We start from the raw sequence: 14,910 nt of genomic DNA on the forward strand, positions 1-14,910 counted from the left end.
TCCTACTGGAATCGCGGAAAGAATTTTATATTCCTGTGGAAGGCACTAAAAAATATTTGAATTCCCACTGGAATCACGGAATGAATTTTATATTCCTGTGGAAGGCACTGAAAAATATTTAAATTTTTACTGGAATCACAGAATGAATTTTATATTCCTGTGGAAGGCACTGAAAAATATTTAAATTTTTACTGGAATCACAGAATGAATTTTATATTCCTGTGGAAGGCACTGAAAAATATTTAAATTCCTACTGGAATCGCGGAAAGAATTTTATATTCCTGTGAAAGGCACTGAAAAATATTTCAATTCCTACTGGAATCGCGGAAAGAATTTTATATTCCTGTGGAGGGCACTGAAAAATATTTAAATTCCTACTGGAATCCCGGAATGAATTTTATATTCCTGTGGAAGGCACTGAAAAATATTTAAATTCCTACTGGAATCGCGGAAAGAATTTTATATTCCTGTGAAAGGCACTGAAAAATATTTAAATTCCTACTGGAATCCCGGAATGAATTTTATATTCCTGTGGAAGGCACTGAAAAATATTTAAATTCCTACTGGAATCGCGGAAAGAATTTTATATTCCTGTGGAGGGCACTGAAAAATATTTAAATTCCTACTGGAATCCCGGAATGAATTTTATATTCCTGTGGAAGGCACTGAAAAATATTTAAATTCCTACTGGAATCGCGGAAAGAATTTTATATTCCTGTGGAGGGCACTGAAAAATATTTAAATTCCTACTGGAATCGCGGAAAGAATTTTATATTCCTGTGGAGGGCACTGAAAAATATTTAAATTCCTACTGGAATCCCGGAATGAATTTTATATTCCTGTGGAAGGCACTGAAAAATATTCAAATTCCTTCACTGGAATCACGGAACGAATTTTATATTCCTGTGAAAGGCACTGAAAAATATTTAAATTCCTACTGGAATCGCGGAAAGAATTTTATATTCCTGTGGAGGGCACTGAAAAATATTTAAATTCCTACTGGAATCCCGGAATGAATTTTATATTCCTGTGGAAGGCACTGAAAAATATTTAAATTCCTACTGGAATCGCGGAAAGAATTTTATATTCCTGTGGAAGGCACTAAAAAATATTTGAATTCCCACTGGAATCACGGAATGAATTTTATATTCCTGTGGAAGGCACTGAAAAATATTTAAATTTTTACTGGAATCACAGAATGAATTTTATATTCCTGTGGAAGGCACTGAAAAATATTTAAATTTTTACTGGAATCACAGAATGAATTTTATATTCCTGTGGAAGGCACTGAAAAATATTTAAATTCCTACTGGAATCGCGGAAAGAATTTTATATTCCTGTGAAAGGCACTGAAAAATATTTAAATTCCTACTGGAATCGCGGAAAGAATTTTATATTCCTGTGGAGGGCACTGAAAAATATTTAAATTCCTACTGGAATCCCGGAATGAATTTTATATTCCTGTGGAAGGCACTGAAAAATATTTAAATTCCTACTGGAATCGCGGAAAGAATTTTATATTCCTGTGAAAGGCACTGAAAAATATTTAAATTCCTACTGGAATCGCGGAAAGAATTTTATATTCCTGTGGAGGGCACTGAAAAATATTTAAATTCCTACTGGAATCCCGGAATGAATTTTATATTCCTGTGGAAGGCACTGAAAAATATTTAAATTCCTACTGGAATCGCGGAAAGAATTTTATATTCCTGTGGAGGGCACTGAAAAATATTTAAATTCCTACTGGAATCGCGGAAAGAATTTTATATTCCTGTGGAGGGCACTGAAAAATATTTAAATTCCTACTGGAATCCCGGAATGAATTTTATATTCCTGTGGAAGGCACTGAAAAATATTCAAATTCCTTCACTGGAATCACGGAACGAATTTTATATTCCTGTGAAAGGCACTGAAAAATATTTAAATTCCTACTGGAATCGCGGAAAGAATTTTATATTCCTGTGGAGGGCACTGAAAAATATTTAAATTCCTACTGGAATCCCGGAATGAATTTTATATTCCTGTGGAAGGCACTGAAAAATATTTAAATTTTTACTGGAATCACGGAATGAATTTTATATTCCTGTGGAAGGCACTGAAAAATATTAAAATTCCTACTGGAATCACAGAATGAATTTTATATTCCTGTGGAAGGCACTGAAAAATATTTAAATTCCTACTGGAATCACGGAATGAATTTTATATTCCTGCGGAGGGCACTGAAAAATATTTAAATTCCTACTGGAATCCCGGAATGAATTTTATATTCCTGTGGAAGGCACTGGAAAATATTTAAATTTTTACTGGAATCACGGAATGAATTTTATATTTCTGTGGAGGGCACTGAAAAATATTTAAATTCCTACTGGAATCCCGGAATGAATTTTATATTCCTGTGGAAGGCACTGAAAAATATTTAAATTTTTACTGGAATCACGGAATGAATTTTATATTCCTGTGGAAGGCACTGAAAAATATTAAAATTCCTACTGGAATCACAGAATGAATTTCATATTCCTGTGGAAAGCACTGAAAAATATTTAAATTCCTACTGGAATCACTGAACGAATTTTATATTCCTGTGGAAGGCACTGAAAAATATTTGAATTTTGACTGGAATCACGGAATGAATTTTATATTCCTGTGGAAGGCACTGAAAAATATTTAAATTCCTGCTGGAATCGCTGAACGAATTTTACATTCCTGTGGAAGGCACTGAAAAATATTTAAATTTTTACTGGAATCACGGAATGAATTTTATATTCCTGTGGAAGGCACTGAAAAATATTTAAATTCCTGCTGGAATCACTGAACGAATTTTATATTCCTGTGGAGGGCACTGAAAAATATTTAAATTCCTAGTGGAATCACGGAATGAATTTTATATTCCTGTGGAAGGCACTGAAAAATATTTAAATTTTTGCTGGAATCACGGAATGAATTTTATATTCCTGTGGAAGGCACTGAAAAATATTTAAATTCCTACTGGAATCACAGAATGAATTTTATATTCCTGTGGAAGGCACTGAAAAATATTTAAATTCCTACTGGAATCACGGAATGAATTTTATATTCCTGTGGAAGGCACTGAAAAATATTTAAATTTTTACTGGAATCACGGAACGAATTTTATATTCCTGTGGAAAGCACTGAGAAACATTTAAATTCCTGCTGGAATCACTGAACGAATTTTATATTCCTGTGGAACGCACTGAAAAATATTTAAATTCCTACTGGAATCACGGAACGAATTTTATATTCCTGTGGAAAGCACTGAGAAACATTTAAATTCCTGCTGGAATCACTGAACGAATTTTATATTCCTGTGGAAGGCACTGAAAAACATTTAAATTCCTGCTGGAATCACTGAACGAATTTTATATTCCTGTGGAACGCACTGAAAAATATTTAAATTTTTACTGGAATCACAGAATGAATTTTATATTCCTGTGGAAGGCACTGAAAAATATTTAAATTCCTTCACTGGAATCACGGAACGAATTTTATATTCCTGTGGAAAGCACTGAGAAACATTTAAATTCCTGCTGGAATCACTGAACGAATTTTATATTCCTGTGGAAGGCACTGAAAAACATTTAAATTCCTGCTGGAATCACTGAACGAATTTCATATTCCTGTGGAACGCACTGAAAAATATTTAAATTCCTACTGGAATCACGGAACGAATTTTATATTCCTGTGGAAAGCACTGAGAAACATTTAAATTCCTGCTGGAATCACTGAACGAATTTTATATTCCTGTGGAAGGCACTGAAAAACATTTAAATTCCTGCTGGAATCACTGAACGAATTTTATATTCCTGTGGAACGCACTGAAAAATATTTAAATTCCTACTGGAATCACGGAACGAATTTTATATTCCTGTGGAAAGCACTGAGAAACATTTAAATTCCTGCTGGAATCACGGAATGAATTTTATATTCCTGTGGAAGGCACTGAAAAATATTTAAATTCCTACTGGAATCGCGGAAAGAATTTTATATTCCTGTGAAAGGCACTGAAAAATATTTAAATTCCTACTGGAATCGCGGAAAGAATTTTATATTCCTGTGGAGGGCACTGAAAAATATTTAAATTCCTACTGGAATCCCGGAATGAATATTATATTCCTGTGGAAGGCACTGAAAAATATTTAAATTCCTACTGGAATCGCGGAAAGAATTTTATATTCCTGTGGAGGGCACTGAAAAATATTTAAATTCCTACTGGAATCGCGGAAAGAATTTTATATTCCTGTGGAGGGCACTGAAAAATATTTAAATTCCTACTGGAATCCCGGAATGAATTTTATATTCCTGTGGAAGGCACTGAAAAATATTCAAATTCCTTCACTGGAATCACGGAACGAATTTTATATTCCTGTGAAAGGCACTGAAAAATATTTAAATTCCTACTGGAATCGCGGAAAGAATTTTATATTCCTGTGGAGGGCACTGAAAAATATTTAAATTCCTACTGGAATCCCGGAATGAATTTTATATTCCTGTGGAAGGCACTGAAAAATATTTAAATTCCTACTGGAATCGCGGAAAGAATTTTATATTCCTGTGGAAGGCACTAAAAAATATTTGAATTCCCACTGGAATCACGGAATGAATTTTATATTCCTGTGGAAGGCACTGAAAAATATTTAAATTTTTACTGGAATCACAGAATGAATTTTATATTCCTGTGGAAGGCACTGAAAAATATTTAAATTTTTACTGGAATCACAGAATGAATTTTATATTCCTGTGGAAGGCACTGAAAAATATTTAAATTCCTACTGGAATCGCGGAAAGAATTTTATATTCCTGTGAAAGGCACTGAAAAATATTTAAATTCCTACTGGAATCGCGGAAAGAATTTTATATTCCTGTGGAGGGCACTGAAAAATATTTAAATTCCTACTGGAATCCCGGAATGAATTTTATATTCCTGTGGAAGGCACTGAAAAATATTTAAATTCCTACTGGAATCGCGGAAAGAATTTTATATTCCTGTGAAAGGCACTGAAAAATATTTAAATTCCTACTGGAATCGCGGAAAGAATTTTATATTCCTGTGGAGGGCACTGAAAAATATTTAAATTCCTACTGGAATCCCGGAATGAATTTTATATTCCTGTGGAAGGCACTGAAAAATATTTAAATTCCTACTGGAATCGCGGAAAGAATTTTATATTCCTGTGGAGGGCACTGAAAAATATTTAAATTCCTACTGGAATCGCGGAAAGAATTTTATATTCCTGTGGAGGGCACTGAAAAATATTTAAATTCCTACTGGAATCCCGGAATGAATTTTATATTCCTGTGGAAGGCACTGAAAAATATTCAAATTCCTTCACTGGAATCACGGAACGAATTTTATATTCCTGTGAAAGGCACTGAAAAATATTTAAATTCCTACTGGAATCGCGGAAAGAATTTTATATTCCTGTGGAGGGCACTGAAAAATATTTAAATTCCTACTGGAATCCCGGAATGAATTTTATATTCCTGTGGAAGGCACTGAAAAATATTTAAATTTTTACTGGAATCACAGAATGAATTTTATATTCCTGTGGAAGGCACTGAAAAATATTAAAATTCCTACTGGAATCACAGAATGAATTTTATATTCCTGTGGAAGGCACTGAAAAATATTTAAATTCCTACTGGAATCACGGAATGAATTTTATATTCCTGTGGAGGGCACTGAAAAATATTTAAATTCCTACTGGAATCCCGGAATGAATTTTATATTCCTGTGGAAGGCACTGAAAAATATTTAAATTCCTACTGGAATCGCGGAAAGAATTTTATATTCCTGTGAAAGGCACTGAAAAATATTTAAATTCCTACTGGAATCGCGGAAAGAATTTTATATTCCTGTGGAGGGCACTGAAAAATATTTAAATTCCTACTGGAATCCCGGAATGAATTTTATATTCCTGTGGAAGGCACTGAAAAATATTTAAATTCCTACTGGAATCGCGGAAAGAATTTTATATTCCTGTGGAGGGCACTGAAAAATATTTAAATTCCTACTGGAATCGCGGAAAGAATTTTATATTCCTGTGGAGGGCACTGAAAAATATTTAAATTCCTACTGGAATCCCGGAATGAATTTTATATTCCTGTGGAAGGCACTGAAAAATATTCAAATTCCTTCACTGGAATCACGGAACGAATTTTATATTCCTGTGAAAGGCACTGAAAAATATTTAAATTCCTACTGGAATCGCGGAAAGAATTTTATATTCCTGTGGAGGGCACTGAAAAATATTTAAATTCCTACTGGAATCCCGGAATGAATTTTATATTCCTGTGGAAGGCACTGAAAAATATTTAAATTTTTACTGGAATCACGGAATGAATTTTATATTCCTGTGGAAGGCACTGAAAAATATTAAAATTCCTACTGGAATCACAGAATGAATTTTATATTCCTGTGGAAGGCACTGAAAAATATTTAAATTCCTACTGGAATCCCGGAATGAATTTTATATTCCTGTGGAAGGCACTGAAAAATATTTAAATTTTTACTGGAATCACGGAATGAATTTTATATTCCTGTGGAGGGCACTGAAAAATATTTAAATTTCTACTGGAATCCCGGAATGAATTTTATATTCCTGTGGAAGGCACTGAAAAATATTTAAATTTTTACTGGAATCACGGAATGAATTTTATATTCCTGTGGAAGGCACTGAAAAATATTAAAATTCCTACTGGAATCACAGAATGAATTTCATATTCCTGTGGAAAGCACTGAAAAATATTTAAATTCCTACTGGAATCACTGAACGAATTTTATATTCCTGTGGAAGGCACTGAAAAATATTTGAATTTTGACTGGAATCACGGAATGAATTTTATATTCCTGTGGAAGGCACTGAAAAATATTTAAATTCCTGCTGGAATCGCTGAACGAATTTTACATTCCTGTGGAAGGCACTGAAAAATATTTAAATTTTTACTGGAATCACGGAATGAATTTTATATTCCTGTGGAAGGCACTGAAAAATATTTAAATTCCTGCTGGAATCACTGAACGAATTTTATATTCCTGTGGAGGGCACTGAAAAATATTTAAATTCCTAGTGGAATCACGGAATGAATTTTATATTCCTGTGGAAGGCACTGAAAAATATTTAAATTTTTGCTGGAATCACGGAATGAATTTTATATTCCTGTGGAAGGCACTGAAAAATATTTAAATTCCTACTGGAATCACAGAATGAATTTTATATTCCTGTGGAAGGCACTGAAAAATATTTAAATTCCTACTGGAATCACGGAATGAATTTTATATTCCTGTGGAAGGCACTGAAAAATATTTAAATTTTTACTGGAATCACGGAACGAATTTTATATTCCTGTGGAAAGCACTGAGAAACATTTAAATTCCTGCTGGAATCACTGAACGAATTTTATATTCCTGTGGAACGCACTGAAAAATATTTAAATTCCTACTGGAATCACGGAACGAATTTTATATTCCTGTGGAAAGCACTGAGAAACATTTAAATTCCTGCTGGAATCACTGAACGAATTTTATATTCCTGTGGAAGGCACTGAAAAACATTTAAATTCCTGCTGGAATCACTGAACGAATTTTATATTCCTGTGGAACGCACTGAAAAATATTTAAATTTTTACTGGAATCACAGAATGAATTTTATATTCCTGTGGAAGGCACTGAAAAATATTTAAATTCCTTCACTGGAATCACGGAACGAATTTTATATTCCTGTGGAAAGCACTGAGAAACATTTAAATTCCTGCTGGAATCACTGAACGAATTTTATATTCCTGTGGAAGGCACTGAAAAACATTTAAATTCCTGCTGGAATCACTGAACGAATTTCATATTCCTGTGGAACGCACTGAAAAATATTTAAATTCCTACTGGAATCACGGAACGAATTTTATATTCCTGTGGAAAGCACTGAGAAACATTTAAATTCCTGCTGGAATCACTGAACGAATTTTATATTCCTGTGGAAGGCACTGAAAAACATTTAAATTCCTGCTGGAATCACTGAACGAATTTTATATTCCTGTGGAACGCACTGAAAAATATTTAAATTCCTACTGGAATCACGGAACGAATTTTATATTCCTGTGGAAAGCACTGAGAAACATTTAAATTCCTGCTGGAATCACGGAATGAATTTTATATTCCTGTGGAAGGCACTGAAAAATATTTAAATTCCTACTGGAATCACAGAATGAATTTTATATTCCTGTGGAAGGCACTGAAAAATATTTAAATTCCTACTGGAATCACGGAACGAATTTTATATTCCTGTGGAAAGCACTGAGAAACATTTAAATTCCTGCTGGAATCACTGAACGAATTTTATATTCCTGTGGAAGGCACTGAAAAACATTTAAATTCCTGCTGGAATCACTGAACGAATTTTATATTCCTGTGGAACGCACTGAAAAATATTTAAATTCCTACTGGAATCACGGAACGAATTTTATATTCCTGTGGAAAGCACTGAGAAACATTTAAATTCCTGCTGGAATCACGGAATGAATTTTATATTCCTGTGGAAGGCACTGAAAAATATTTAAATTTTTGCTGGAATCACGGAATGAATTTTATATTCCTGTGGAAGGCACTGAAAAATATTTAAATTCCTACTGGAATCACAGAATGAATTTTATATTCCTGTGGAAGGCGCTGAAAAATATTTAAATTCCTACTGGAATCACGGAATGAATTTTATATTCCTGTGGAAGGCACTGAAAAATATTTAAATTTTTACTGGAATCACGGAATGAATTTTATATTCCTGTGGAAGGCACTGAAAAATATTTAAATTCCTACTGGAATCGCGGAATAAATTTTATATTCCTGTGGTAAGCACTGAAAAATATTTAAATTCCCACTGGAATCACGGAATGAATTTTATATTCCTGTGGAAGGCACTGAAAAATATTTAAATTCCCACTGGAATCACGGAATGAATTTTATATTCCTGTGGAAGGCACTGAAAAATATTTAAATTTTTACTGGAATCACGGAATGAATTTTATATTCCTGTGGAAGGCACTGAAAAATATTAAAATTCCTACTGGAATCACAGAATGAATTTTATATTCCTGTGGTAAGCACTGAAAAATATTTAAATTTCCACTGGAATCACGGAATGAATTTTATATTCCTGTGGAAGGCACTGAAAAATATTTAAATTTTTACTGGAATCACGGAATGAATTTTATATTCCTGTGGAAGGCACTGAAAAATATTAAAATTCCTACTGGAATCACAGAATGAATTTTATATTCCTGTGGAAGGCACTGAAAAATATTTAAATTTTTACTGGAATCACGGAATGAATTTTATATTCCTGTGGAAGGCACTGAAAAATATTTAAATTTTTACTGGAATCACGGAATGAATTTTATATTCCTGTGGAAGGCACTGAAAAACATTTAAATTCCTGCTGGAATCACTGAACGAATTTTATATTCCTGTGGAAGGCACTGAAAAATATTTAAATTCCTACTGGAATCACGGAATGAATTTTATATTCCTGTGGAGGGCACTGAAAAATATTTAAATTCCTGCTGGAATCACTGAACGAATTTCATATTCCTGTGGAAAGCACTGAAAAATATTTAAATTCCCACTGGAATCGCGGAAAGAATTTTATATTTCTGTGGTAAGCACTGAAAAATATTTAAATTCCCACTGGAATCACGGAATGAATTTTATATTCCTGTGGAAGGCACTGAAAAATATTTAAATTTTTACTGGAATCACGGAATGAATTTTATATTCCTGTGGAAGGCACTGAAAAATATTTAAATTTTTACTGGAATCACGGAATGAATTTTATATTTCTGTGGTAAGCACTGAAAAATATTTAAATTCCCACTGGAATCACGGAATGAATTTTATATTCCTGTGGAAGGCACTGAAAAATATTTAAATTTTTACTGGAATCACGGAATGAATTTTATATTCCTGTGGAAGGCACCGAAAAATATTTAAATTTTTACTGGAATCACGGAATGAATTTTATATTCCTGTGGAAGGCACTGAAAAATATTAAAATTCCTACTGGAATCACAGAATGAATTTTATATTCCTGTGGAAGGCACTGAAAAATATTTAAATTTTTACTGGAATCACGGAATAAATTTTATATTCCTGTGGAAGGCACTGAAAAATATTTAAATTTTTACTGGAATCACGGAATGAATTTTATATTCCTGTGGAAGGCACTGAAAAACATTTAAATTCCTGCTGGAATCACTGAACGAATTTTATATTCCTGTGGAAGGCACTGAAAAATATTTAAATTTCTACTGGAATCACGGAATGAATTTTATATTCCTGTGGAGGGCACTGAAAAATATTTAAATTCCTGCTGGAATCGCTGAACGAATTTTACATTCCTGTGGAAGGCACTGAAAAATATTTAAATTTTTACTGGAATCACGGAATGAATTTTATATTCCTGTGGAAGGCACTGAAAAATATTTAAATTCCTGCTGGAATCACTGAACGAATTTTATATTTCTGTGGAGGGCACTGAAAAATATTTAAATTCCTACTGGAATCGCGGAATAAATTTTATATTCCTGTGGTAAGCACTGAAAAATATTTAAATTCCTAGTGGAATCACGGAATGAATTTTATATTCCTGTGGAAGGCACTGAAAAATATTTAAATTTTTGCTGGAATCACGGAATGAATTTTATATTCCTGTGGAAGGCACTGAAAAATATTTAAATTCCTACTGGAATCACAGAATGAATTTTATATTCCTGTGGAAGGCACTGAAAAATATTTAAATTCCTACTGGAATCACGGAATGAATTTTATATTCCTGTGGAAGGCACTGAAAAATATTTAAATTCCTACTGGAATCGCGGAATAAATTTTATATTCCTGTGGTAAGCACTGAAAAATATTTAAATTCCCACTGGAATCACGGAATGAATTTTATATTCCTGTGGAAGGCACTGAAAAATATTTAAATTCCTATCGGAATCACAGAATGAATTTTGTATTCCTGTGGAAGGCACTGAAAAATATTTAAATTCCCACTGGAATCACGGAATGAATTTTATATTCCTGTGGAAGGCACTGAAAAATATTCAAATTCCTACTGGAATCGCGGAAAGAATTTTATATTTCTGTGGTAAGCACTGAAAAATCCTTAAATTCCCACTGGAATCACGGAATGAATTTTATATTCCTGTGGAAGGCACTGAAAAATATTTAAATTTTTACTGGAATCACGGAATGAATTTTATATTCCTGTGGAAGGCACTGAAAAATATTTGAATTTTTACTGGAATCACGGAATGAATTTTATATTCCTGTGGAAGGCACTGAAAAATATTTAAATTCCTACTGGAATCACAGAATGAATTTTATATTCCTGTGGAAGGCACTGAAAAATATTTAAATTCCTAGTGGAATCACGGAATGAATTTTATATTCCTGTGGAAGGCACTGAAAAATATTTAAATTTTTGCTGGAATCACGGAATGAATTTTATATTCCTGTGGAAGGCACTGAAAAATATTTAAATTCCTACTGGAATCACAGAATGAATTTTATATTCCTGTGGAAGGCACTGAAAAATATTTAAATTCCTACTGGAATCACGGAATGAATTTTATATTCCTGTGGAAGGCACTGAAAAATATTTAAATTTTTACTGGAATCACGGAATGAATTTTATATTCCTGTGGAAAGCACTGAAAAACATATAAATTCCTGCTGGAATCACTGAACGAATTTTATATTCCTGTGGAAGGCACTGAAAAATATTTAAATTCCTACTGGAATCGCGGAATAAATTTTATATTCCTGTGGTAAGCACTGAAAAATATTTAAATTCCCACTGGAATCACGGAATGAATTTTATATTCCTGTGGAAGGCACTGAAAAATATTTAAATTCCTATTGGAATCACAGAATGAATTTTGTATTCCTGTGGAAGGCACTGAAAAATATTTAAATTCCCACTGGAATCACGGAATGAATTTTATATTCCTGTGGAAGGCACTGAAAAATATTCAAATTCCTACTGGAATCGCGGAAAGAATTTTATATTTCTGTGGTAAGCACTGAAAAATATTTAAATTCCCACTGGAATCACGGAATGAATTTTATATTCCTGTGGAAGGCACTGAAAAATATTTAAATTTTTACTGGAATCACGGAATGAATTTTATATTCCTGTGGAAGGCACTGAAAAATATTTAAATTCTTACTGGAATCACGGAATGAATTTTATATTCCTGTGGAAGGCACTGAAAAATATTTAAATTTTTACTGGAATCACGGAACGAATTTTATATTCCTGTGGAAGGCACTGAAAAATATTTAAATTCCTACTGGAATCACGGAACGAATTTTATATTCCTGTGGAAGGCACTGAAAAATATTTAAATTCCCACTGGAATCACGGAATGAATTTTATATTCCTGTGGAAGGCACTGAAAAATATTCAAATTCCTACTGGAATCGCGGAAAGAATTTTATATTTCTGTGGTAAGCACTGAAAAATATTTAAATTCCCACTGGAATCACGGAATGAATTTTATATTCCTGTGGAAGGCACTGAAAAATATTTAAATTTTTACTGGAATCACGGAATGAATTTTATATTCCTGTGGAAGGCACTGAAAAATATTTAAATTTTTACTGGAATCACGGAATGCATTTTATATTCCTGTGGAAGGCACTGAAAAATATTTAAATTCCTACCGGAATCACAGAATGAATTTTATATTCCTGTGGAAGGCACTGAAAAATATTTAAATTTTTACTGGAATCACGGAATGAATTTTATATTCCTGTGGAAGGCACTGAAAAATATTTAAATTTTTACTGGAATCACGGAACGAATTTTATATTCCTGTGGAAGGCACTGAAAAATATTTAAATTCCTACTGGAATCACAGAATGAATTTTATATTCCTGTGGAAGGCACTGGAAAACATTTAAATTCCTGCTGGAATCACTACTCAATCACTCAAACAACTCAATCACTAAAACAATCGCAATAAAATACTGTAAAACCATTAAGAAAAACAACATCTGAATAACTTTTACCACACTTTGTGATCATGATGATTCTGACCTTCATCGCTAAATCTATATATCGGTGAAAACAAGATCACTGACCCTGAACTAGACCTAAACCAGACCTAAGCCTAGGAAAGGCACGATAAGTTTTCTGTACAGTCAATAAAATTCATTTACCTGAAACAGATGAAATATGTAATTAGTGACATATGTCGATACACTCAAAAATATTCTTAACTTACAGTTAGAGAAATAAAAGATATAATTAACGAGAAAAGAGACAAATTATTCACTCGAAACAGATAGAAGATTTGATTAGCTAAAACAGACAAAAAGTTTGATTGGCTGAAACAGACAAAAGGTTTGATTAACGAAACGGTCAAAAAGTTTCATTATCTGAAATAGACAGAGGTTTCGGTTAGCTGAAACAGACAAAAAATTTGATTTCCTAAAACAGACAAAAGGTTCAATTAGTAGAAACAGATAAAAAGTTTGGTTAGCTGAAACAGACACAGGTTTTATCAGCTGAAATAGATAAAGGTTCGATTAGCACGACCGGACAAAGGGGTGATTATCTTAAACAAGCAAAAGTTTTATTACCTGAAACAAACGAAGGTATGGTTAGCACAATCACACAAGTCCATACATTGACCAAAAATGGATCGAGTCTAACATGATATTCACGTTAATATTCGTTGCTTCGATTATTGATTGTATTGATGAATAAAAATCATTTAAAATTTGTGTTGAATCCATATCTTTTTCTGCATTGAGTTATTGAAGTGAATATCTTTTTCGACTGAAAATTCTATAGTTCTCAGTGCATTTGTTAAAAAATTGGTTTTGTTGCCCTGAAACAGAAAATAATACGATCAGTTAAACGAGTGTTTCTGTACGTTTCATATATATTTTATAAATACTTACGTCAAGATTCTCCACTATCACTGAACACTACCGAGATTTCTATACCTGCGCGTTGAGCTCCGGTTGTAAAATAACGCGCTTTCTCTCATGACTGAAAGGTATCAAGTCCACGCGCAAAAGGCGCTGTGGAACTTGAAAACTTTATTATTCGTAAATAATTGACCGAAGAGTTGAAAGATTAACACATCGAAAGTGTGTAACTCTTCTATATACCGTTTGCAAAATCGGCGCGTAAAAACGTGTCCGAGTCCCGTGGTTAATTTACGCGCACAAGGCTGCGTCCAATTCTCGTGATTAATCTAGGCGCAAAAAGGCGCGACAGATTAAACTGTCAAAAAATTTGTATTATGTGAAACTTGTCCCAAAAATTCTGTAGAAGCCCAATCCGCATCTGTATCTTTTTGAATGAGATACATTGCTATGCGGATTGTTGTTCTCAGATTACAAATCAATTTGAAATGAGGAAGGAGGTTGGAGGGCATGCATTATTGTGTGGCGTGACGGTCGGCGGTCCTCTTCGACGCGAAGTCTTCGAGCTCAGCATCTCTCCCCATCTAGCGTACCACGGAACGCGATAGATGGTCCAGAGATGCGTTTTGCCCATTCAGACGATCACAGAGATCAATTGGATGGAATAATCATCGGTAATGACTTAATAATTGAATTGAATAACGAGCCCAACAACTGAAAAAGAATAGAAACGGAATTATTAGCAGAATTATGGATCCCGTTTTTATAGGTTACCGAATTAAGCATGTTTTATTTCAATGAGAAACTGTTCGTTTTAATCTGTTTATTCGTTTATATTCGATTTGATCTGTTCTTTCCCATCCCGTCCTATCCGCGACAATGCCACCTCTCACAACCTATTCGTTTCAATTATTCATTTAGAATAGGGGGATTGCAAATTCTAATCCGATTCTGTTCTTTCCGTG

Source organism: Neodiprion virginianus, chromosome 4, assembly GCF_021901495.1.
Source record: "Neodiprion virginianus isolate iyNeoVirg1 chromosome 4, iyNeoVirg1.1, whole genome shotgun sequence".
Taxonomy (NCBI): domain Eukaryota; kingdom Metazoa; phylum Arthropoda; class Insecta; order Hymenoptera; family Diprionidae; genus Neodiprion; species Neodiprion virginianus.